At 42.2% G+C, this 27,151-nt stretch overlaps 1 protein-coding gene across 2 annotated transcripts in view; it reads right to left on the minus strand.

Moving 5' to 3' along the window:
• LOC139477800 (sodium/calcium exchanger 2-like) overlaps positions 1-22,242 on the minus strand; it is a 194,231-nt gene extending 171,989 nt beyond the window's left edge. Inside the window, exon 1 of one of the 2 annotated variants that reach the window (XM_071260235.1) lies at positions 22,172-22,242. The gene's annotated coding sequence lies outside the window, so the exon portion shown is untranslated. The remainder of the gene's footprint in view (positions 1-22,171) is intronic. The other variant, XM_071260225.1, reaches the window with a different exon arrangement.
• Between the last annotated feature and the right edge of the window lie 4,909 nt (positions 22,243-27,151).

Below are 27,151 nucleotides of genomic sequence, written 5' to 3' on the forward strand. Positions count from 1 at the left end.
ATTTTAGTTGGACCTCACGATTAAATGTGAAATATCTTATGTATTAGATACAGAGGATACCATTTTTTGTTTGTTTGAAATGTCCACCAGTGAAATGCACAACATGCTGTCTGTTCCCTATCAGCTGATGCGACTCTCACTGCATGGAGCTATGCTCTCCAAGCCTCGTTTTCGATCCAAGATGGCGAAAGTGTGAAAAAGGTCAATTGACCAATCAGATCCCACTTCTCATATCACATGCATTTGCTTCAAACAAAATGGCGGCTCACAGTGAAGACGATCTGATCGATAATCATGTTCTATCTTGTAATATGAGATAGCTACGGGATAAATCGCAGAGAACAATGAAGATCAAAGCGTGGTTTATTTCGAGATAAAACACTGTTCTAAATGACGTCATTTCTGGATTCGAACCTGCGCTCGCAACTTGATGACGTCATAAATCAGACGACGTTATTTTTTTAGAGGAAAGTGTCTAGCGAGTTGTTCTCAATACATACTCTTCAAAAAAAGAAACTTGACATAGATTTAAAACCACTTTTTGCCAAATATCTAAAATAATTACATTAAATGAGAACCAAATAAGTCAAACAGAAAGATGATGTGTCTATAATTCGCGAAAACACATGCAAAGCACATAAACGTAGAGTTTGGGGATCAATTTTACAGCTTCATCCAAACGCAACCGCCTGTAAAAAACGTGCAGCACAGGATCCTGTATTTAGGCATGCAGGCCCCCCTGCTGAATGGGTATAAAAATTCACATCAACGGCCGTTCATACAGTCCTTATAACGGCAGTAGAGGCGGTGACAGACTGCCAAGACTGAATGCAGCTCAACGGAACAACGCTATTGGGAGATTACAAGCTGGAGCAACTCAGCAAGAAGTGGCCAGGCACTTTGGCGGATCCAGACAGACAATTTCCGCCGCACTTTGGACCCGATACAACAACACCAACAGAGTTGACGACAGACCAAGGTCAGGAAGACCAAGGGTGACAACCTAAGCACAAGATTGATACATCCGGCTACGACACATCCGAGACCGCACTACCACAGCCACGTCTACAACCACACAGATCACTGGGGTACGCAGAATATCAGATCAAACGGTACGCAACAGACTGAGGGAGGCTGGACTTTCTTTTCACGAAGACCTGTTCGACGTCATGTATTGACCCCACGTCATCAGGCGGACCGTCTGCTTTGGTGCCAACGCTGGGTTAGATTGGCACGTGCAAGGTGGTGAAATGTACCGTTTACTGACGAGTCCCGTTCCTACTCGCACGTGCTGATGGGCGCGCACGTGTCTACAGACGTCGGGGTGCCCCCAACTGTGTGCAGCAGGTTGTCCCATTTGGCGGCGGGAGTGTCATGGTATGGACCGGAATTCATCACGGTGGTAGGACGCCTCTCGTGCATGTGGCAGGTGCATTGACAGGTGTGCGTTTCAGAGACTTGATCCTACAGCCTTACGTTCTTCCTCACGTCAACGTTCATGGCTGACAGTTCCAGCAGGACAACGCTCGACAGCATATTGCACGTGTTTGTCAGGACTTCTTACAGCACAACAGCATCCAGACATTACCTTGGCCAGCCCGGTCACCAGATTTGTACCCGATTGAGCATCTGTGGGACGAGTTGGATCGACGCGTTCGCAGAAGGAATCCACCGTCCCAAACACTTCCGGCGCTTCTTGATGCACTTCTGCATGAATGGCAGCACATCCAACAGCGTGTTATTGACAACTTCATTGCATCTATGGGTCGTCGGTGTCAAGCGGTGATTGATGCACGTGGTGGGCACAACCGATACGGACATTTTCTGTACCCCTGTGGCATTAACTGTATCGTGTACGTGTGTTTGTGGTGACACGATTATTGTTTTGAACATTGTGTACATTGATCTTCAAACAGTGTTTCAATTATGGTTTCTGTGTCCTATTTTGAAACAATCGCATTATATTACATTTTGAAAGTCAGGGTCAAGTTTCTTTTTTGAAGAGTATATATAGCTGGGCAACGCAGATAAAAGCGATGCATTGTATCCAAATGAGGGAGAGAGAGAGATATGACAATCGGTATTGGGAGAAAAGGTGGAGGTTAACTGACGTTGAGAATCGTGTGAATATGCGGGAAATATTCACCTGTGCATAAAATGGGCTTGTCCAACATTGCCGAGGTCAATTGAGGGAGTCATTATTATACAAATACGGGTAAGTAAAGCTTAAAGCTTGTACAATTTAAAAAGGCTGTACATAATGTTGATATCTCAAATCAGAAATAAAGCCCTCGTTGTCGTTGTTTATTGTATAATAACACACTGCAAGGAGAATAAACCACTTGGGGCTGCGCCCCTCAATGTTTATTCTCCCTGCAGTGTTTTATTGTACGATAAACAACTCCCTCTCGTCGTTTATTTCTTAAATAAAGCCGGTCTCACCCCCCGAAGGGCATCAAATCAAGTGAGCATCTTTAGTTTTAGTGCTATTCTGGCGTAGATGTGTCATTAGGTGAGTGTGTGAGTATGGTTTTACGCGGCTTTTAGTAGTATTTCAGCAATATCAGGCGGGGGATACCAGAAATGGGCTTCACACATTTACCCACGTGAGGAATCGAACCCGGGCCTTCGGCGTGACAAGCGAACGCTTTAACCACCAGGCTGTCATTATGTATTGTTTGCGTATATGTGTACATAAATATATATACGACGTGTGACAGTAAACGTGTCGTTTTATTGATGCTATACAGTTCATGCACCTGTCTCAGTCTGGCCGTACACATAAAACAACATGTTGTTGGGTACGAGTGTTTATGTGTGTACATACAGGTGAGGGCAAAAACAAGAGTGTTATATGAAAAAAAGGTTAAATTTAAATTTGATTATGAATTCCTAATGTCACATAATGGAAGATTACTTACAGGGCTTGTGCGGGAGTGTGGCCTATTCGGTTGGCGAGTAGCTTTACCTCACATATCTGTGATAACTGACGTACAAACTGATATATGATACTGATACCGGACATCGCAACAAAAATATACCCATGTCAAAGTACACGCCGTCGCGTCTTGTATAGTTTACTGATATCATATACATGCTATTGATAACCATACTGCGACCGGGCAGGTGACTTTGATTATGGATGCTCCCCAACACTAGGTCATGTTACTAAATATTAATTATGGACCTTAAAGTCACGGACGTACATCTTTAACTTCACGCCAGGTCAGATGGCGAGTCCACCACCTGCCTTACTAAAATAAAACCCCGAATGTAACATGCCCCTTCCCCCCCTCCCCTTGAAAAGAACCCATAAAAAAAAAACAATAAAAAAATTCAATATTCAATCGCCATAAGAAATTACATAAAAGTATCTTGTGTATACATGTGATGTTTGTTTGTTGTGGTGTTTAGGTCTACCTGTATGTGTTGTGCTTTGGTCTACCTGTATGTGTGGTGCTTTGGTCTACCTTAGCGTGCCAACACAAGACATACACAGATGTGTGTTGTATATTGCTCATAGATTATCTGGAGTAGTTATTGTCATACATATCACACAGACGCTCCGGTCGTGTCAACACAAGACATACACAGATGTGTGTTGTATATTGCTCATAGATTATCTGGAGCAGTTATTGTCATACATATCGCACAGACGCTCCGGGCGTGTCAACATCGTTACACTTAATCAACCGTTCTCATAAAGTCAAATGTGACATCTACACTCATCCGGCTCCATATAGTCTTCTACATCTACCATGGAACACGTATCGGAAAAGACACATGCAACAATATAGTCTTCTACATCTACCATGGAACACGTATTGGATAAGACACGTGCAACAATATAGTCTTCTACATCTAAACAGGAGCAAGTATAGGGTAAGACACGTGCAACACTATAGTCTTCTACATCTACCTTGGAACAAGTATAGGATAAGACACATGCAACACAATAGTCTTCTACATCTACCATGGAGCAAGTATAGGATATGACACGTGCAACATTATAGTCTTCTACATCTACCACGGCGCAAGTATAGGATATGACACGTGCAACACTATAGTCTTCTACATCTACCATGGAGCAAGTATAGGATATGACACGTGCAACACTATAGTCTTCTACATCTACCATGGAGCAAGTATAGGATAAGACACATGCAACACCATAGTCTTCTACATCTACCATGGAGCAAGTATAGGATAAGACACATGCAACACTATAGTCTTCTACATCTACCATGGAACAAGTATAGGATACGACACATGCAACATTATACACATCTACCATGGCAAAAGTATAGGATAAGACACATGCAACACCATAATCTTCTTCAGCTACCATGGAACAAGTATAGGATTAAACAATGCTTTATCAATTCAAGCCCGTGAAGTATAATTATGACTTTTAACATGAACACATTATTAATGCTAGCCCGTGAAGTATGATTATGACTGTTGACATGAACACATTATCAATGCTAGCCCGTGAACTATAATTATGACTTTTGACATGAACACATTATCAATGCTAGCCCGTGAAGTATAATTATGACTTTTAACATTAACACATTATCAATTCAAGCCTGTAAAGTATAATTATGACTTTTAACAGGAACACATTATCAATACAAGCCTGTGAAGTATAATTATGACTTTTAACATGAACACATTATCAATGCTAGCCCTTGAAGTATAACTATGACTTTTGACATGAACACATTATCAATGCTAGCCCGTGAACTATAATTATGACTTTTGACATGAACACATTATCAATGCTAGCCCGTGAAGTATAATTATGACTTTTGACATGAACACATTATCAATGCTAGCCCGTGAAGTGTAATTATGACTTTTACATGAACACATTATCAATGCAAGCTCGTAGAGTATAATTATGACTTTTGACATGAACACATTATCAATCCAAGCCCGTGAAGTATAATTATGACTTTTGACATGAACACATTATCAATGCAAGCCCGTGAAGTATAATTATGGCTTTTGACATGAACACATTATCAATCCAAGCCCGTGAAGTATACTTATGACTTTTGACATGAACACATTATCAATGCAAGCCCGTGAACTATAATTATGACTTTTGACATGAACACATTATCAATGCCAGCAAGTGAAGTATAATTATGACTTTTGACGTGAGACACATTATCAATGCAAGCAAGTGAAGTATAATTATGACTTTTGACATGAACACATTATCAATGCCAGCCCATGAAGTGTAACTATTACTTTTGACATGAACACATTATCAATCCAAGCCCGTGAAGTATAATTATGACTTTTAACATGAACACATTATCAATGCAAGCCCGTGAAGTATAATTATGACTTTTGACATGAACTCATTATCAATGTAAGCCCGTGAAGTATAATTATTACTTTTGACATGAACACATTATCAATCCAAGCCCGTGAAGTATAATTATGACTTTTGACATGAACACATTATCAATCCAAGCCCATGAAGTATAATTATTACTTTTGACATGAACACATTATCAATGCAAGCCTGTGAAGTATACTTATGACTTTTGACATGAACACATTATCAATGCAAGCAAGTGAAGTATAATTATGACTTTTGACATGAACTCATTATCAATGCAAGCAAGTGAAATATAATTATGACTTTTGACATGAACACATTATCAATGCAAGCCCGTGAAGTATAATTATGACTTTTGACATGAACACATTATCAATGCAAGCCTGTGAAGTATAATTATGACTTTTGACATGAACACATTATCAATGCCAGCAAGTGAAGTATAATTATGACTTTTGACATGAACTCATTATCAATGCTAGCCCGTGAAGTATGATTATTACTTTTGACATGAACACATTATCAATCCAAGCCCGTGAAGTATAATTATGACTTTTGACATGAACACATTATCAATGCAAGCAAGTGAAGTATAATTATGACTTTTGACATGAACACATTATCAAAGCTAGCAAGTGAAGTATAATTATGACTTTTGACATGAACACATTATCAAAGCTAGCCCGTGAAGTATGATAATGACTGTTGACATGAACACATTATCAAAGCTAGAAAGTGAAGTATAATTATGACTTTTGACATGAACACATTATCAATGCAAGCCTGTGAAGTATAATTATGACTTTTGACATGAACACATTATCAAAGCTAGAAAGTGAAGTATAATTATGACTTTTAACATGAACACATTATCAATGCTAGCCCGTGAAGTATAATTATGACTTTTGACATGAACACATTATCCATGCAAGCCCGTGAAGTATAATTATGACTTTTGACATGAACACATTATCAATGCAAGCCTATGAAGTATAATTATGACTTTTGACATGAACACATTATCAATGCAAGCAAGTGAAGTATAATTATGACTTTTAACATTAACACATTATCAATTCAAGCCTGTAAAGTATAATTATGACTTTTAACAGGAACACATTATCAATACAAGCCTGTGAAGTATAATTATGACTTTTAACATGAACACATTATCAATGCTAGCCCTTGAAGTATAACTATGACTTTTGACATGAACACATTATCAATGCTAGCCCGTGAACTATAATTATGACTTTTGACATGAACACATTATCAATGCTAGCCCGTGAAGTATAATTATGACTTTTGACATGAACACATTATCAATGCTAGCCCGTGAAGTGTAATTATGACTTTTACATGAACACATTATCAATGCAAGCTCGTAAAGTATAATTATGACTTTTGACATGAACACATTATCAATCCAAGCCCGTGAAGTATAATTATGACTTTTGACATGAACACATTATCAATGCAAGCCCGTGAAGTATAATTATGGCTTTTGACATGAACACATTATCAATCCAAGCCCGTGAAGTATACTTATGACTTTTGACATGAACACATTATCAATGCAAGCCCGTGAACTATAATTATGACTTTTGACATGAACACATTATCAATGCCAGCAAGTGAAGTATAATTATGACTTTTGACGTGAGACACATTATCAATGCAAGCAAGTGAAGTATAATTATGACTTTTGACATGAACACATTATCAATGCCAGCCCATGAAGTGTAACTATTACTTTTGACATGAACACATTATCAATCCAAGCCCGTGAAGTATAATTATGACTTTTAACATGAACACATTATCAATGCAAGCCCGTGAAGTATAATTATGACTTTTGACATGAACTCATTATCAATGTAAGCCCGTGAAGTATAATTATTACTTTTGACATGAACACATTATCAATCCAAGCCCGTGAAGTATAATTATGACTTTTGACATGAACACATTATCAATCCAAGCCCATGAAGTATAATTATTACTTTTGACATGAACACATTATCAATGCAAGCCTGTGAAGTATACTTATGACTTTTGACATGAACACATTATCAATGCAAGCAAGTGAAGTATAATTATGACTTTTGACATGAACTCATTATCAATGCAAGCAAGTGAAATATAATTATGACTTTTGACATGAACACATTATCAATGCAAGCCCGTGAAGTATAATTATGACTTTTGACATGAACACATTATCAATGCAAGCCTGTGAAGTATAATTATGACTTTTGACATGAACACATTATCAATGCCAGCAAGTGAAGTATAATTATGACTTTTGACATGAACTCATTATCAATGCTAGCCAGTGAAGTATGATTATTACTTTTGACATGAACACATTATCAATCCAAGCCCGTGAAGTATAATTATGACTTTTGACATGAACACATTATCAATGCAAGCAAGTGAAGTATAATTATGACTTTTGACATGAACACATTATCAAAGCTAGCAAGTGAAGTATAATTATGACTTTTGACATGAACACATTATCAATGCAAGCCCGTGAAGTATGATAATGACTGTTGACATGAACACATTATCAAAGCTAGCAAGTGAAGTATAATTATGACTTTTGACATGAACACATTATCAATGCAAGCCTGTGAAGTATAATTATGACTTTTGACATGAACACATTATCAAAGCTAGAAAGTGAAGTATAATTATGACTTTTAACATGAACACATTATCAATGCTAGCCCGTGAAGTATAATTATGACTTTTGACATGAACACATTATCCATGCAAGCCCGTGAAGTATAATTATGACTTTTGACATGAACACATTATCAATGCAAGCCTATGAAGTATAATTATGACTTTTGACATGAACACATTATCAATGCAAGCAAGTGAAGTATAATTATGACTTTTGACATGAACTCATTATCAATGCTAGCCCGTGAAGTATGATTATTACTTTTGACATGAACACATTATCAATCCAAGCCCGTGAAGTATACTTATGACTTTTGACATGAACACATTATCAATGCAAGCAAGTGAAGTATAATTATGACTTTTGACATGAACACATTATCAATGCAAGTCAGTGAAGTATAATTATTACTTTTGACATGAACACATTATCAATCCAAGCCCGTGAAGTATAATTATGACTTTTGACATGAACACATTATCAATGCAAGCAAGTGAAGTATAATTATGACTTTTGACATGAACACATTATCAATGCAAGCAAATGAAGTATGATAATGACTGTTGACATGAACACATTATCAAAGCTAGCAAGTGAAGTATAATTATGACTTTTGACATGAACACATTATCAATGCAAGCAAGTGACGTATAATTATGACTTTTGACATGAACACATGATCAATCCAAGCCCGTGAAGTATAATTATGACTTTTGACATGAACACATTATCAATGCCAGCAAGTGAAGTATAATTATGACTTTTGACATGAACACATTATCAATGCAAGCCCGTGAAGTATGATAATGACTGTTGACATGAACACATTATCAAAGCTAGCAAGTGAAGTATAATTATGACTTTTGACATGAACACATTATCAAGCAAGCCCGTAAAGTATAATTATGACTTTTGACATGAACACATTATCAATGCAAGCAAGTGAAGTATAATTATGACTTTTGACATGAAAACATGATCAATCCAAGCCCGTGAAGTATAATTATGACTTTTGACATGAACACATTATCAATCCAAGCCCGTGAAGTATAATTATGACTTTTGACATGAACACATGATCAATGCCAGCAAGTGAAGTATAATTATGACTTTTGACATGAACACATTATCAATGCAAGCCCGTGAAGTATTATAATGACTGTTGACATGAACACATTATCAAAGCTAGCAAGTGAAGTATAATTATGACTTTTGACATGAACACATTATCAAGCAAGCCCGTAAAGTATAATTATGACTTTTGACATGAACACATGATCAATCCAAGCCCGTGAAGTATAATTATGACTTTTGACATGAACACATTATCAATGCCAGCAAGTGAAGTATAATTATGACTTTTGACATGAACACATTATCAATGCAAGCCTGTGAAGTATAATTATGACTTTTGACATGAACACATTATCAATCCAAGCCCGTAAAGTATAATTATGACTTTTGACATGAACACATTATCAATGCAAGCAAGTGAAGTATAATTATGACTTTTGACATGAACACATTATCAATGCAAGCAAATGAAGTATGATAATGACTGTTGACATGAACACATTATCAAAGCTAGCAAGTGAAGTATAATTATGACTTTTGACATGAACACATTATCAATGCAAGCAAGTGAAGTATAATTATGACTTTTGACATGAAAACATGATCAATCCAAGCCCGTGAAGTATAATTATTACTTTTGACATGAACACATTATCAATGCAAGCCCGTTAAGTATGATAATGACTGTTGACATGAACACATTATCAAAGCTAGCAAGTGAAGTATAATTATGACTTTTGACATGAACACGTTATCAATGCAAGCCCGTGAAGTATGATAATGACTGTTGACATGAACACATTATCAAAGCTAGCAAGTGAAGTATAATTATGACTTTTGACATGAACACATTATCAATGCAAGCAAGTGAAGTATAATTATGACTTTTGACATGAACACATTATCAAAGCTAGAAAGTGAAGTATAATTATGACTTTTAACATGAACACATTATCAATGCAAGCAAATGAAGTATGATAATGACTGTTGACATGAACACATTATCAAAGCTAGCAAGTGAAGTATAATTATGACTATTGACATGAACACATTATCAATGCAAGCCCGTGAAGTATGATAATGACTGTTGACATGAACACATTATCAAAGCTAGCAAGTGAAGTATAATTATGACTATTGACATGAACACATTATCAATGCAAGCAAGTGAAGTATAATTATGACTTTTGACATGAACACATTATCAAAGCTAGAAAGTGAAGTATAATTATGACTTTTAACATGAACACATTATCAATGCTAGCCCGTGAAGTATAATTATTACTTTTGATATGAACACATGATCAAAGCAAGCCCCTGAAGTATGATTATGACTGTTGACATGAACACATTATCAAAGCAAGCTCCTGAAGTATGATTAAGAATTTGAACATGAACTCATTATCAATGCAAGCCCCTGAAGTATAATTATGACTTTTAACATGAACTAATTATGAATGCTAGCCCCTGAAGTATAGTTTTGACTTTTGACATGAACTAATTATGAATGCTAGCCCTTGAAGTATAATTATGACTTTTGACATGAACTAATTATGAATGCTAGCCCGTGAAGTATAGTTATGACTTTTGAAATGAACACATTATTAATTGCTAGCCCGTGAAGTATAATTATGACTTTTAACATGAACACATTATCAATGGTAGCCAGTGAAGGAAAATACCATTTGCCATTAACACATTTTCAGTGCAAGCCCGTGAAGTATACTTATGACTTTTGACATGATCACATTGTCAATGCAAGCCCGTGAAATATAATTATGACTTTTAACATGAACACATTTACAATGCTAGCCCGTGAAGGAAAATACCATTTGCCATTAACACATTATCAGTGCAAGTCAGTGAAGTATAGTTATGACTTTTTGACGTAACACATTATCAATGCTGGCCTGTGAAGGAAGATAGCATTTGCCATGAACACATTATCAATGGCAGCCCGTGAAGGATAATGCCATTTGGCATGAACATATATACGGGTATAAAAGTAATCGAATTCGGTCCAGAAAACAATCGTCACATGACGATGAACACCAAGTTATTCGGTGACCATTTGGTTTCTTGCGCTCCTGGCAGTCATTGTCTGCTATTGGTTATTGCTTATTGTTCTGAGACAATACATCCACAAAACCTGATAACTGTTTCGTATGTATAATTAGCACTTGCCAAAAATACCCATATTCATATTTCCTGGGCATACGTTACTTTTCATGGTATGCTAAGGAAGATAAAATCCATTATTTCATTATACGCACTAGTCCCTTAAATCTTTATTTAGGAAGTATAAAGAGCCGATGAAACTATTTTAATAGATGGCTCTCAATGAATACAGTCCTACACAACCGAAATTGAACATTTGCTTTGGAAAGCGGGGACTTTATTTCAAGGAAGATATACCGTATGTGGACCCGATGCACGGCTGATTCTTCGCTAGTCTATTAATTATGTCCTGTGTTATGTAGAGATGTCTGTTACCCAACTGATGTGATGAGTGTGTTTCTTGGAAGATCAGATTGGAATTCATCCTTCCGTTATGTTAGTTAGTTACACGGGCTCGCCAAAACACGCGACTATTGTAAAGGGATTATGGAATAACCTGACCTGAAACAAAGGCGATCCCTTGGCCACAGTGGAACTATGCATTAACATGGCATTGTAGGTTGAAGACTATCAAAGCATTTATGGTTTTGGTAATCTTGATGCCAATCTGTTCTGAATAGAAGCAATATAAACGCAATATATGGCAAGATGGTCTTGTATGGACAAACAGGACAACACACACACACACACACACACACACACACACACACACACACACACACACACACACGGTAATATAAACTCACACGCAAAAGAAACGCAAGTGGTTTTAAGCAAATAAGTAACACACACGGAACCATAATTTGATACGAGTTTTAGCATGTAGTGAAGCCTGTTGGTGTTATCAATATATTTGGTTGCATTTTGGAAGCCCCGAGTAAAAACGCAACATAAAAAACGAATCGCCAAAACGCACCATTTCAATGAATATGTGAGTATCATGCACCCATTTCTCGCGAAATCGAAAATCCACGAACTGTCACGAACTGTAGTGGGTATAAAAACTGTGGCCGATTCTTGGACCTACCACTCCCTGGTCAATAATGCCACGCCTAACTCAAATTCAGAGAAACCAGGCTATCGGACGTTTGGAAGCTGGAGAGTCTGTCCAAGATGTTGCCCATCATTTCAACGTTAACATAACCACAATTTACCGTCTCCTGCATCAATACAACGCTACACAGACCACAGATGACCTTCCTCGGAGCGGTCGTCCTAGGGTCACCACACCTCAACAAGATCAACAGATTACCCGTCAACACCAGCGACATCCGTTCCTAACTGCAAGTGAAAGTGCTCGACAGACCATAGGAACACATAATCGACACACTAGCCGGGACACTGTGATCCGACGTCTCCGTTCCAACAACCTCAGATGTCGCCGACCAGCACGTCGTCCTGTTCTCCAACCACGGCATCGACAAGCACGACTTCAGTGGGCCATCACAATTGGCGTCACCGTGAGTGGAGGCGTGTCGTCTCCTCTTCTTGTGTCTCCCATGCAGACGGCAGAGTCAGAATTTGGCGGCGTCGAGGTGATCGTTTCGCTGACAGAAACGTTGTGGAAAGGGATCCATGGAGTGGACCTAGCGTCATGATATGGACAGGGATTGGACTTAATGCGAGACTTGGACCCATGTGCTTTCTGAATGTTGGTCAAGGTCGGGGACACGGCGTCACTGCTCAGCGGTATATCGACCAAGTGATCAGACCCCACGTTGTTCCATTTTTTGCACAACATCAACAACACATTTTCCAGCAGGACAACGCTCGTCCCCATTTTGCCAGAGCTACCATGACCTTTCTGCAACAACACAACATCCGTGTTCTGCCGTGGCCAGCCCTCAGCCCCGATCTGAACCCCATCGGACACTTGTGGGATGAGGTTCAAAGGCGTCTGCACAATGTGCGCCCAGTCCCTACAACTGCCGATGAACTACGCACAGCTGCTCTGGATGTGTGCAGGAGGATCCTTAGGGCCTTCACAAATTGTCTGATCCACTCAATGAACAGGAGATGTGTGGCAGTGATCAATGGTAATGGTGGCCACACCAGGTATTGACTGACATTTTGGGTATTGACCCGAAACTGTGTGAGCCCTCAACATTTGAAAAGACCCAATTATGTCATCTTTCTTTTAATTCATTAAACTGTCTTCAGTCAAATTTTTGCCAATCTTGCCCTATTAGTATTTCTTATCTTCACTGTTGAAAACATGTATACTGCATACTCGACTTGCGTTTCTTTTGCGTGTGAGTATATAAACCTGCCTCTCACCAGCGCATCAAAATCTATTGACTTCACTGAAGGTTAATTTGCCAAACCGTCAAAACGCCTATTCTTTGAAAGCAACATCTGAATGCGTAAATTTCTTGCAATCTCATACACTCATATTCGTCCTTGACCGCAAAACCCCTAGTTATATTGAACTGGACGTTAATGTGGTCGTCACTGTGTGCGGCCGTTATGAGATGCATAGTCACACCGTGAACGTTCAAGAATCTGAACACAATTACGAACGTCACACCCACTGAATCGTTCCTATTGTGTCAGTAAATATTAATTCGGCACTAGATTGACGTACCTCGTACCTTCCAGATTTAATCTAACGATATTAACAAGCAGGAGCCACGTGACTGAACATAAGACAACCCATCCTATACCGCATATATCCGACAACCCCAACGACTGACTACATCTCCTTTAGTTCACATGGGGCTGTAGTGTAGTTTAGTGGTTAAAGCGTTCGCTCGTCACCCGGGTTCCATTCACCACACATTACCGCAATATTGCTGGAATATTGCTAAAAGGGGCCTAAAACCTCCTCACTCCTTCAGTTCACCGTACCTCCAGTTGGACCTCGTTAAACGTTTCTGTTTCATTTGTCGTGTGAACTTTATTGCAAAGTGTAATCCTTCAAAGGACAGTTGGCAAAAAGACACACTCGGTACATGACATTACGACTTTCAAAAGTTTACCATTACTGAAGTGTGTCGATAGCCAGTGTGCCAGAACCTATATATAGCCTAATTATTTCGGTATAAAGACTCTTCCCAAAGATAATGACCCATTTTCACCCTGCACGTCAACATATAGTTTACTCAAAGATCTGCCCCAAGGGTCCAAGGCCAGAAATAACAGAAAACGCACAGGCGATACGGGATGACCCTGTGCGGAGAACAAAGACAGGGGTGTCCATTTCTCATCATTGTTCTTATCTAACTCCACATACCACCTGCTCTACCTTTGACAAGAACACGCGTGTGAAGACGCCAGGTTTCGGCATTCATTGTACAATCTGTTTCACTGTTTCTGTTAGTATTCAGATGTGTTTTGGGCTTCATAAGGGGGGAAATATAAAAGCTTTTCAGTTTCAATAATTGTGAATACCCATGCATGGACTAGTGTTATTGTATTGTTTTATGCATAAATCTTTAAAAAAAGATATACAGTAGAACACGGATATAACGAACACGGATAGAGCGAACAAACGGATATAACGAACTGTTAGAAAATCTCCGCTTTATCTCCTATATAATATCATATAAAATTTACGTATATAACCAACTCTCTACATCGAACTTACAGCGTTACTTCCTGTTCAACAACATTATGTCACGTACGTGTCTATTGCTGCTTACTTGTTACTATCTGTCCAAAAACATTACATCAAGTTCGTGTCAATTGCTGCTTACTTGTTACTATCTGTCCAACAACATTACGTCAAGTACCTGTCAACTGCTGCTTACTTGTTGCTATTTGTCCAACAACATTACGTCACGTACGTGTCTATTGCTGCTTACTTGTTACTATTTGTCCAACATACGTCATGTACGTGTGTATTGCTGCTTACTTGTTGCTATTTGTCCAACAACATTACGTCACGTACGTGTCTATTGCTGCTTACTTGTTACTATTTGTCCAACATACGTCACGTACGTGTCTATTGCTGCTTACTTGTTACTATCTGTCCAACAACATTACGTCACGTACGTGTGTATTGCTGGCTTACTTGTTACTATTTGTCTGTTGCCTGTTGCTGCTCTGTCTATTTGTCTGACATTCGTGAGCTCTGTGAAAAATCATGATCAGACTGTCGTAACTATATATTTTACAGACTTTCGCTAGTCCTGGTGGACCAAAGACGTGCGTGTGTGTGTTGACAATGAAAGTAGAGCATACTTCACAGAACACCATCACATATCAAATGCTCTCTTATTTGTAGAAGACTTACGAAGTTAAATGTTTGGGAAGCTTATGACGTCAGCATCTGAATCTGTTGTGTTGCCACAGGAAATCAATTGTTGATGTTAGTTGGTTGTCTCGATTCCAGTGCAGTTAATGCAAAGTAACAACTCGTGCGGTCTCGGCATTGTCCATGTAACCCCTAACACTCGGAATCTGTACTTCTGGTCACGAAGCGGCAAGTTCAACAATCGTCATAAATACACGTTGCATTTCTTGTTTCTATTCCGTTCATTTTTCATGATATTGTTCTATATATATATATTAGAATTATGAAACAGGCTGGCTGGGGCGATATGTGTAGGTCCCTCTTTGCCCCACCATGTTGCTATGTCTCTTTTCACCAACATGTTGCTATGTCTCTTTTCACCAACATGTTGCTATGGCCCTTTGTCCCACCATGTTGCTCTGCCTCTTGACCCACCTTATTGCTATGCCTCTTTGCTCCACTATGTTACTATGGTTCTGCGCCATCGTGTTGCTATGCCTCTTTGCTCCACTATGTTACTATGGTTCTGCGCCACCGTGTTGCTATGGTTCTGTCCTACTGTATTGCTATGCCTCTTTGACCCACTATGTTACTATGCCTCTTTGCCACACCATGTTGCTATGCCTCTTTGCCACACCATGTTGCTATGCCTCATTGCCTCATCATGTTGCTATGCCTCATTGCCTCATCATGTTGCTATGCCTCATTGCCTCATCATGTTGCTATGCCTCATTGCCTCATCATGTTGTTATGCCTCATTGCCACACCATGTTGTTATGCCTCATTGCCACACCATGTTGCTATGCCTCATTGCCTCATCATGTTGCTATGCCTCATTGCCTCATCATGTTGCTATGCCTCATTGCCTCATCATGTTGCTATGCCTCATTGCCTCATCATGTTGCTATGCCTCTTTGCCTCATCATGTTGCTATGCCTCATTGCCTCATCATGTTGCTATGCCTCATTGCCTCATCATGTTGCTATGCCACTTTGCCCTACAATGTTGCTATGGTTCTGCCTCACCGTGTTGCTATGCTTCTTTGCCCCACCTTGTTGCTATGGTTCTGCCCCACCATGTTGGTATGCCTCTTTGCCCCACCATGTTGGTATGCCTCTTTGCCTTACCATGTTGCTATGCATCTTTGCCCCACCATGTGCTATGCCTCTTTGCCCCACCACGTTGGTATGCCTCTTTGCATAATCATGTTGCTATGCCTCTTTGCATCATCACCTTGCTATGCCTCTTTGCCCTATCTTGTTGCTATGGTTCTGTCCCACCGTGTTGCTATGCCTCTTTGCCCCAAGATTTTGCAATGTCTCTTTGCCCTATCATGTTGCTATGCCCTTTGCCCCGCCATGTTGGTATGCCTCTTTGCCCCACCACGTTGCTATGCCTCTTTGCCCCAGCATGTTGCTATGCCTCTTGCCCTACCATGTTGCTATGGTTGTGCGCCACCATGCTGTTATGCCTCTTTGCTCTACCGTGTTGCTATGCCTCTTTGCCCCACCACGTTGCTATGCCTGTTGCCCTGCCATGTTGCTATGGTTGTGCGCCACCATGCTGCTATGGCCCTTTGCCCCACCATGTTCATATGACTTTGTCCCAAGTTACCAATGACGCTTTGCCCCACCATGCTCCTATGGTCCTGCACCACCATGCTACCAATGATCCGTTGTCCCACCGTGTTGCTATGGTCAGGAACCACCTTGCTACCAATGATCCGTTGTCCCACTGTGTTGCTATGGTCAGGAACCACCTTGCTACCAATGATCCGTTGTCCCACTGTGTTGCTATGACACTTTGCCCATGTGTTCCTTGTCAATGTCCATTTGACAATGATTTACGGAGGAATTCACGAAGGCAGACAAATATGCACCATTTGACTATTTAGAGGGCTGGATGACATACGCGACTGTTCTTACGGGAAGAGTTATTTATTTACCTTTTGCTCACATACGCTGTACTTAAGTGCTGCGATAGATTCACACTGTGTCAGCGAATAAAAGTGTGTCTGCAAGATCACAAATGAGGGTAGGTTATAAGGAGAAGGCCATCTGTCTGATGTTCCCCTAAAGGAGGGTTTAGCGGTACGATCACTACATAACAAAGGCCAACCTAAAATATTCTCTTGTACACACTACTAAATCATATTACATTATTTTAGTCCATCACAACACATTCCATTACCAAATCACACCATATCTCGCTTCTCCACTCATTGAATTACCACATCACGCCATGTTGCCCTCCTCAACACACTGCATTACCACATCATACCGATCTCCCTAACACACTGCATTACAACAGCTCCCTAACACACTGCATTACAACAGCTCCCTAACACACTGCATTACAACAGCTCCCTAACACACTGCATTACAACAGCTCCCTAACACACTGCATTACAACAGCTCCCTAACACACCGACCTTCCCAAAACACTGTTATATCATATCACATCACACCGACCTCCCCAACACACTGTTATATCATATCACACCACACCGACCTTCCTAAAACACTTTTATATCATATCACACCACACCAACCTTCCCCAAACACTGCTATATCATATCACACCACACCGACCTTCCCAAAACACTGTTATATCATATCACACCACACCGACCTTCCCAAAACACTGCTATATCATATCACACCACACCGACCTTCCCAACACACTGTTATATCATATCACATCAGACCGACCTTCCCAAAACACTGCATCACCAAAACACATCGACATCCACAACACACTGTTATATCATATCACACCACACCGACCTCCCCAACACACTGTTTTATCATATCACACCACACCGACCTCCCCAACACACTGTTATATCATATCACACCACATCGACCTTCCCAACACACTGCATTACCACATCAGACCAACCTCCCCAACACACTGTTATATCATATCAAATCAGACCGACCTCCCCAACACACTGTTATATCATATCACACCACACCGATCTCCCCAACACACTGTTATATCATATCACAACACAACGACCCCCTAAACACACTGCATCACCAGATCACATCGACCTCCCCAACACACTGCATTACCACATCGGACCGATCTCCCCAACACACTGTTATATCATATCACAACACAACGACCCCCTAAACACACTGCATCACCAGATCACATCGACCTCCCCAACACACTGCATTACCACATCGGACCGATCTCCCCAACACACTGTTATATCATATCACAACACACCGACCCCCTAAACACACTGCATCACCAGATCACATCGACCTCCCCAACACACTGCATTACCACATCGGACCGATCTCCCCAACACACTGTTATATCATATCACAACACACCGACCCCCTAAACACACTGCATCACCAGATCACATCGACCTCCCCAACACACTGCATTACCACATCGGACCGACCTCCTCAAAACACTGTTATAACATATCACACATCACCGACCTCCCCAACACACTGCATTACCACATCGGACCGACCTCCTCAAAACACTGTTATAACATATCACACATCACCGACCTCCCCAACACACTGCATTACCACATCGGACCGACCTCCTCAAAACACTGTTATAACATATCACACATCACCGACCTCCCCAACACACTGTTATATCATATCACACCACACCGACCTTCCCAACACACTGCATTACCATATCACACCGATCTCCCCAACACACCGAACTCCCCAACACACTGTGTCACCACATCACACCGATCGCCTCAACACACTGCTATATCATATCACACCACACCCACCTCCCCAACACACTGTTATATCATATCACAGCACACCGATCTCCTCAACACACTATTATATCATATCACACCACACCGACCTTCCCAAAACACTGTTATATCATATCACACCACACCGACCTTCCCAACACACTGCATTACCACATCAGACCGACCTCCCCAACACACTGTTATATCATATCACACCACACCGACCTCCCCAACACACTGTTATATCATATCACACCACACCGACCTTCCCAACACACTGCATTACCACATCACACCGACCTCCCCAATACACTGTTATATCATATCACACCACACTGACCTCCCCAACACACTGTTATATCATATCACACCACACCGACCTTCCCAACACATTGCATTACCACATCAGACCGACCTCCCCAACACACTGTTATATCATATCACACCACACCGACCTCCCCAACACACTGTTTTATCATATCACACCACACCGACCTCCCCAACACACTGTTTTATCATATCACACCACACCGACCTCCCCAACACACTGTTATATCATATCACACCACACTGACCTTCCCAACACACTGCATTACCACATCAGACCGACCTCCCTAACACACTGTTATATCATATCACACCACACCGACCTCCCCAACACACTGTTTTATCATATCACACCACACCGACCTCCCCAACACACTGTTTTATCATATCACACCACACCGACCTCCCCAACACACTGTTATATCATATCCCACCACACTGACCTTCCCAACACACTGCATTACCACATCAGACCGACCTCCCTAACACATGTTTCTATCAGATCACATCAGACCGACCTCCCCAACACACTGTTATATCATATCACACCACATCGATCTCCCCAACACACTGCATTACCACATCGGACCGACCTCCCCAACACACTGCATTACCACATCGGACCGACCTCCTCAAAACACTGTTATAACATATCACACCACACCGACCTCCCCAACACACTGTTATATCATATCACACCACACCGACCTCCCCTACACCGCATTACCATATCACACCAATCTCCCCAACACTCCAAACTCCCCAACACACTGTGTCACCACATCAGCGAAACGATCACCTCGACGCCGCCTAATTCTGACTCTTCCGTCTGCATGGGAGACACAAAAGCGACTTTCATCAGAGAAGATGACACGCCTCCACTCACGATGACGCCAATTGCGATGACCCTGTGCCCACTGAAGTCGTGCTTGTCGATGCCGTGGTTGGAGAACAGGACGACGTGCTGGTCGGCGACATCTGAGGTTGTTGGAACGGAGACGTCGGATCACAGTGTCCCGGCTAATGTGTCGATTTTGTGTTCCTATGGTCTGTCGAGCACTTTCACTTGCAGTTAGGAACGGATGTTGCTGGTGTTGACGGGTAATCTGCCGATCTTGTTGAGGTTTGGTGACCCTAGGACGACCGCTCCGAGGAAGGTCATCTGTGGTCTGTGTAGCATTGTATTGATGCAGGAGACGGTAAATTGTGGTTATGTTAACGTTGAAATGATGGGCAACATCTTGGACAGACTCTCCAGCTTCCAAACCTCCGATAGCCTGGTTTCTCTGAATTTGAGTTAGGCGTGGCATTATTGACCAGGGAGTGGTAGGTCCAAGAATCGGCCACAGTTTTATACCCACTACAGTTCGTGACAGTTCGTGGATTTTCGATTTCGCGAGAAATGAGTTCATGATACTCACATATTCATTGAAATGGTGCGTTTTGGCGATTCGTTTTTTATGTTGCGTTTTTACTCGGGGCTTCCAAAATGCAACCAAAAATATTGATAACACCATCAGGCTTCACTACATGCTAAAACTCGTATCAATTTATGGTTCTGTGTTTGTTACCTATTTGCTTAAAACCACTTTCGTTTCTTTTGCGTGTGAGTATATGATTGGTTGGTTGGTTTGTTGTTTAACGCCGCACTCAACAATATCCAAGCTGCGTGACGGCAGTCTGTAAATAATCGAGTTTAGACCAGTAATCCAGTAATTAATATCATGGGCAACGATCCACGCGATTGGGATCGATGACATGCATCAACCAAGTCATCGAGCCTGACTACCCGACCCCGTTAGTCGCCTCTTCCGACAAGCATAGTCGCCTTTTACGGTAAGCATGGGTTGCTGCACTTTATATGAAGCACACTTATTGCTGAATATAGAACAACTAAGAAGAGTAATAATACTAAATACATAGGAATTGGCAAGTCGATACCGCTCATTCCCTAAGGTGTCACCCGTCAGGCATTCCATCCATAAAGACGGTTTTTTTCCGGGTCACAGCGTAACCCAAATGAAATACTCTTTATTCATCTGTATTTTGACACCTCCACATTAAATGTCAACACAAAGAGACATGTCCATTACACCTAGGAACCCATAACAGATTGCTTTGATGAAGATCCACGAAATTGTCTTTGACTGCTATACCTGCATATACGTGGTCTAGTGGATGGAATGTCTGCTTGGGGAGCAGAAGGTCAATGGGGCGATCCCTGTCATACCACAAGACGTTAAAAGATACTACTTGTTGTGCCTCTGCCTGGCGATCGGCAGTTCGGCAGGGTCTAAAACAAGGACTGGTAAGCTTGGAGTCAGTATACTATGTCTGAGTAATAATGTATCCAAGTTGAACCGCAGCATGTTATCTCAGTTGGCTAGAACTCTTAAATCGGCATTAATCCGGACAAGTACAAGTACTCTCTCTCTCTCTCTCTCTCTCTCTCTCTCTCTCTCTCTCTCTCTCTCTCTCCGTTAGACCCCTTTTCACCTCACCTCTTTATACTGACGGTTATTATTACTCCAATTGACAGTTTGCGAAGAAACCTACACAGGTGGCCAAAGAGGTACAAGTAGTTTATCGACGTGATCAGTTATCATACAAGATATGTCTTACCTTACATGAAAGTCCCTGGTCTGTCTGGTGAGTGGTCTGAGGACACTCATATATTCTTACATCTCAACAACACTACGCTGATATATAAGTATAGGCCCACAATTGACAAGGCCTTTGTTCCATGTGCCCACAGTCCACTGATTTCCAATATACATTGTTATATCAACTACCCTACGCTACAATCAAGTGCGCACGGGATTCCTGAAGCTTGGACACGGAAAGACAATTTCTGCCTACCGATACACCACGGCTAACACCGGTGGGTGGGTGCGTTGAGAGCGACCTTCTGCCCTCGTCCCGATTCACCAATTAATATACAGATATTGAGGTACGCTGGTGTCAGTTGGACGTCACTTGTCTTCATGCTTGAATTGCACGTGAAGTCAGTGTCACCCCATGCATTCGGATTATGTACGTTGTCACTGTTGACGACCATTACACAATGCAGCCCTCGTGTAACGGTGGGACGATTATGTCCGATTTTGTTTGCTTCACTGGCAAAACCGAGGCAACATGCATCGTCTCAAAGGCAACAAACTGTATCCAACAATGACAGCAGCAGACATTATTTAACTTGTAAACTGGGTAGTTGTATGTTGGAGCGTATTGAACTTTATGTCAGGGCATATATACATAGGTAGGTTGTGGGAAATGATCGCTGTCACTCAGGTGGCTTTCATCAAACATGGCACAGACCTGGCTTTATATATAAGCAGATAACCCCTTGCAGGTCTACGACAAAGGCAATCTGAAAGACATCTGTGTCTCTCTACAATCACTGCCTGAGGAATGTTCAGTCGTTATATTGCTTGTTATTGCCATAGAATATCCGTGGCGATAGTCAGTTGAAATTGTCTTTTATGTAGAACGGTAATAACCTTATCATGTTATTTTAGGCTGCTACCTAATCCTGCACCTTGCCTTTGTACACAGGGCAAGTAACCTCAGCTCCCACTACGATACATGCTATTCGTCCGCGGTTGTCAAAGCGCTAATGTACAGTATCACCTCACTGCGCGGAGAAGACTTCACTCATTTGCGTACCGTTGCTCAGATGACGTCACAAGGACGCAAGTGAAGTGTGGGAGACCCTCTGTAAGAAACTGGATATGCAGACCACCACAAGTCAGCGTCATTATGACAAGACGCGTTTGCCGATGGTGGATTTTGACTGAAGTGAAATGATCAAAAGTAGAACAGGGAAACATTTTTAGGAAACAGTTGACTCGTTCGCTCATGGTCAAGAATTGTCTTGTGAAATATAACTTTCAAAAACAACACTCTCTTTCTGGCGAAAGAGAGGTTGGACCTTTAAAGACGAATTTAACTTCCTGCTTGTCCCCGTGTCATGTAAGTGTGACAACTTCACCATGGCATGTTTGTCCCGGGTCATGTAAGTGTGACAACCTCACCATGGCATGTTTGTCCCGGGTCATGTAAGTGTGACAACTTCACCATGACATGTTTGTCCCGTGTCATGTAAGTGTGACAACTTCACCGTGGCATGTTTGTCCCGGGTGATGTAAGTGTGACAACTTCACCATGGCATGTTTGTCCCGTGTCATGTAAGTGTGACAACTTCACCATGGCATGTTTGTCCCGTGTCATGTAAGTGTGACAACTTCACCATGACATGTTTCTCCCGTGTCATGTAAGTGTGACAACTTCACCATGGCATGTTTGTCCCGTGTCATGTAAGTGTGACAACTTCACCATGGCATGTTTGTCCCGGGTGATGTAAGTGTGACAACTTCACCATGGCATGTTTGTCCCGTGTCATGTAAGTGTGACAACTTCACCATGGCATGTTTGTCCCGGGTGATGTAAGTGTGACAACTTCACCATGGCATGTTTGTCCCGTGTCATGTAAGTGTGACAACTTCACCATGGCATGTTTGTCCCGGGTCATGTAAGTGTGACAACTTCACCATGGCATGTTTGTCCCGGGTGATGTAAGTGTGACAACTTCACCATGACATGCTTGTCCAGGGTCATGTAAGTGTGACAACTACACCATGGCATGCTTGTCCCGGGTCATAAGTGTGACAGCTACACCATGGCATGCTTGTCCCAGGTCATGTAAGTGTGACAACTGCACCATGGCATGCTTGTCCCGGGTCATAAGTGTGACAACTACATCATGGCCTGTTTGCCCCGGTCATGTAAGTGTGACAACTACATTATGGCCTGTTTGCCCCGGGTCATGTATGTGTGACAAGTACACCATGGCATGGTTGTCCCAGAACATGTAAGTGTGACAACTACACCATGACATGCTTGGCCAGGGTCATGTAAGTGTGACAACTACACCATGACATGCTTGTCCCGGGTCATAAGTGTGACAGCTACACCATGGCATGCTTGTCCCAGGTCATGTAAGTGTGACAACTGCACCATGGCATGCTTGTCCCGGGTCATAAGTGTGACAGCTACATAATGGCATGCTTGTCCCGGGTCATGTAAGTGTGACAACTGCACCATGGCATGCTTGTCCAGGGTCATGTAAGTGTGACAACTACACCATGGCATGCTTGTCCCGGGTCATGTAAGTGTGACAACTACACCATGGCATGCTTGGCCCGGGTCATGTAAGTGTGACAACTACATAATGGCATGCTTGTCCCGTGTCATGTAAGTGGGACTGCTACACCATGGCATGCTTGCCCCGGTCATGTAAGTGTGACAACTACACCATGGCATGTTTGTCCCGTGTCATGTAAGTGTGACTACTGCATCATGGCATGTTTGTCCCGGGTCATAAGTGTGACAACTACATAATGGCATGCTTGTCCCGGGTCATGTAAGTAGGACTGCTACACCATGGCATGCTTGTCCCGGTCATGTAAGTGTGACAACTACACCATGGCATGTTTGTCCCGTGTCATGTAAGTGTGACTACTACACCATGGCATGCTTGGCCCGGGTGATGTAAGTGTGACTACTGCGCCATGGCTTGTTTGTCCCGGGTCATGTAAGTGTGACAACTGCACCATGGCATGCTTGGCCCGGGTCATGTTAGTGTGACAACTGCACCATGGCATGCTTGTCCCAGGTCATGTAAGTGTGACAACTTCACCATGGCATGCTTTGCCCAGGTCATGTAAGTGTGACAACTGCACCATGGCATGCTTGTCCCAGGTCATGTAAGTGTGATAACTGCACCATGGCATGCTTTGCCCAGGTCATGTAAGTGTGACAACTGTACCATGGCATGCTTGTCCCGGGTGATGTAAGTGTGACAACTACATCATGGCCTGTTTGCCCCGGTCATGTAAGTTTGACAACTACATTATGGCCTGTTTGCCCCGGTCATGTATGTGTGACAAGTACACCATGGCATGCTTGTCCCAGACCATGTAAGTGTGACAACTACACCATGACATGCTTGTCCAGGGTCATGTAAGTGTGACAACTACACCATGGCATGCTTGTCCCAGGTCACGTAAGTGTGACAACTACACCATGGCATGCTTGTCCCAGGTCATGTAAGTGTGACAACTACATAATGGCATGCTTGTCCCGGGTCATGTAAGTGGGACTGCTACACCATGGCATGCTTGCCCCGGTCATGTAAGTGTGACAACTACACCATGGCATGCTTGGCCCGGGTCATGTAAGTGTGACAACTACATAATGGCATGCTTGTCCCGGGTCATGTAAGTGGGACTGCTACACCATGGCATGCTTGCCCCGGTCATGTAAGTGTGGCAACTACACCATGGCATGCTTGTCCCGGGTCATGTAAGTGTGACTACTGCATCATGGCCTGTTTGCCCCGGGTCATGTAAGTGTGACAACTACACCATGGCATGGTTGTCCCGGGTCATGTAAGTGTGACAACTACACCATGCCATGCTTGGCCCGGATGATGTAAGTGTGACTACTGCACTATGGCATGTTTGTCCCCGGTCATGTAAGTGTGACTACTGCGCCATGGCTTGTTTGTCCCAGGTCATGTAAGTGTGACAACTTCACCATGGCATGCTTGGCCCGGGTCATGTGAGTGTGACAACTGCACCATGGCATGCTTGTCCCGGGTCATGTTAGTGTGACAACTACACCATGGCATGCTTTGCCCGGGTCATGTTAGTGTGACAACTACACCATGGCATGTTTGTCCCGGGTCATGTAAGTGTGACAACTACATCATGGCCTGTTTGTCCCGGGTCATGTAAATGTGACAACTACATCATGGCCTGTTTGCCCCGGTCATGTAGGTGTGACAACTACATTATGGCCTGTTTGCCCCAGTTATGTATGTGTGACAAGTACACCATGGCATGCTTGTCCCAGATCATGTAAGTGTGACAACTACACCATGACATGCTTGTCCAGGGTCATGTAAGTGTGACAACTACATAATGGCATGCTTGTCCCATGTCACGTAAGTGTGACAACTGCACCATGGCATGCTTGTCCCAGGTCATGTAAATGTGACAAGTACACCATGGCATGCTTGGTCCGGGTCATGTAAGTGTGACAACTACACCATGGCATGCTTGTCCCGGGTCATGTAAGTGTGACTACTGCACCATGGCATGTTTGTCCCGGGTCATGTTAGTGTGACTACTGCGCCATGGCTTGTTTGTCCCGGGTCATGTAAGTGTGACAACTGTACCATGGCATGCTTGTCCCAGGTCATGTAAGTGTGACAACTGCACCATGGCATGTTTGCCCCGGGTCATGTAAGTGTGACAACTGCACCATGGCATGCTTGTCCCAGGTCATGTAAGTGTGATAACTACACCATGGCATGCTTTGCCCAGGTAAGGTAAGTGTGACACCTACACCATGGCATGTTTGTACCGGGTCATGTAAGTGTGACAACTGCACCATGGCATGCTTGGCCCGGGTCATGTAAGTGTGACTACTACACCATGGCATGTTTGTCCCGGGGTCATGTAAGTGTGACTACTGCACCATGGAGAGAGCTGTGTGTAGGATATAGGACAGAGTTGTGTGTTGGATACAGGGGACAGT

The sequence above is a fragment of the Haliotis cracherodii genome, unplaced genomic scaffold (assembly GCF_022045235.1).
Source record: "Haliotis cracherodii isolate W230 unplaced genomic scaffold, xgHalCrac1.p SCAF_1, whole genome shotgun sequence".
Classification (NCBI taxonomy): Eukaryota; Metazoa; Mollusca; class Gastropoda; order Lepetellida; family Haliotidae; genus Haliotis; species Haliotis cracherodii.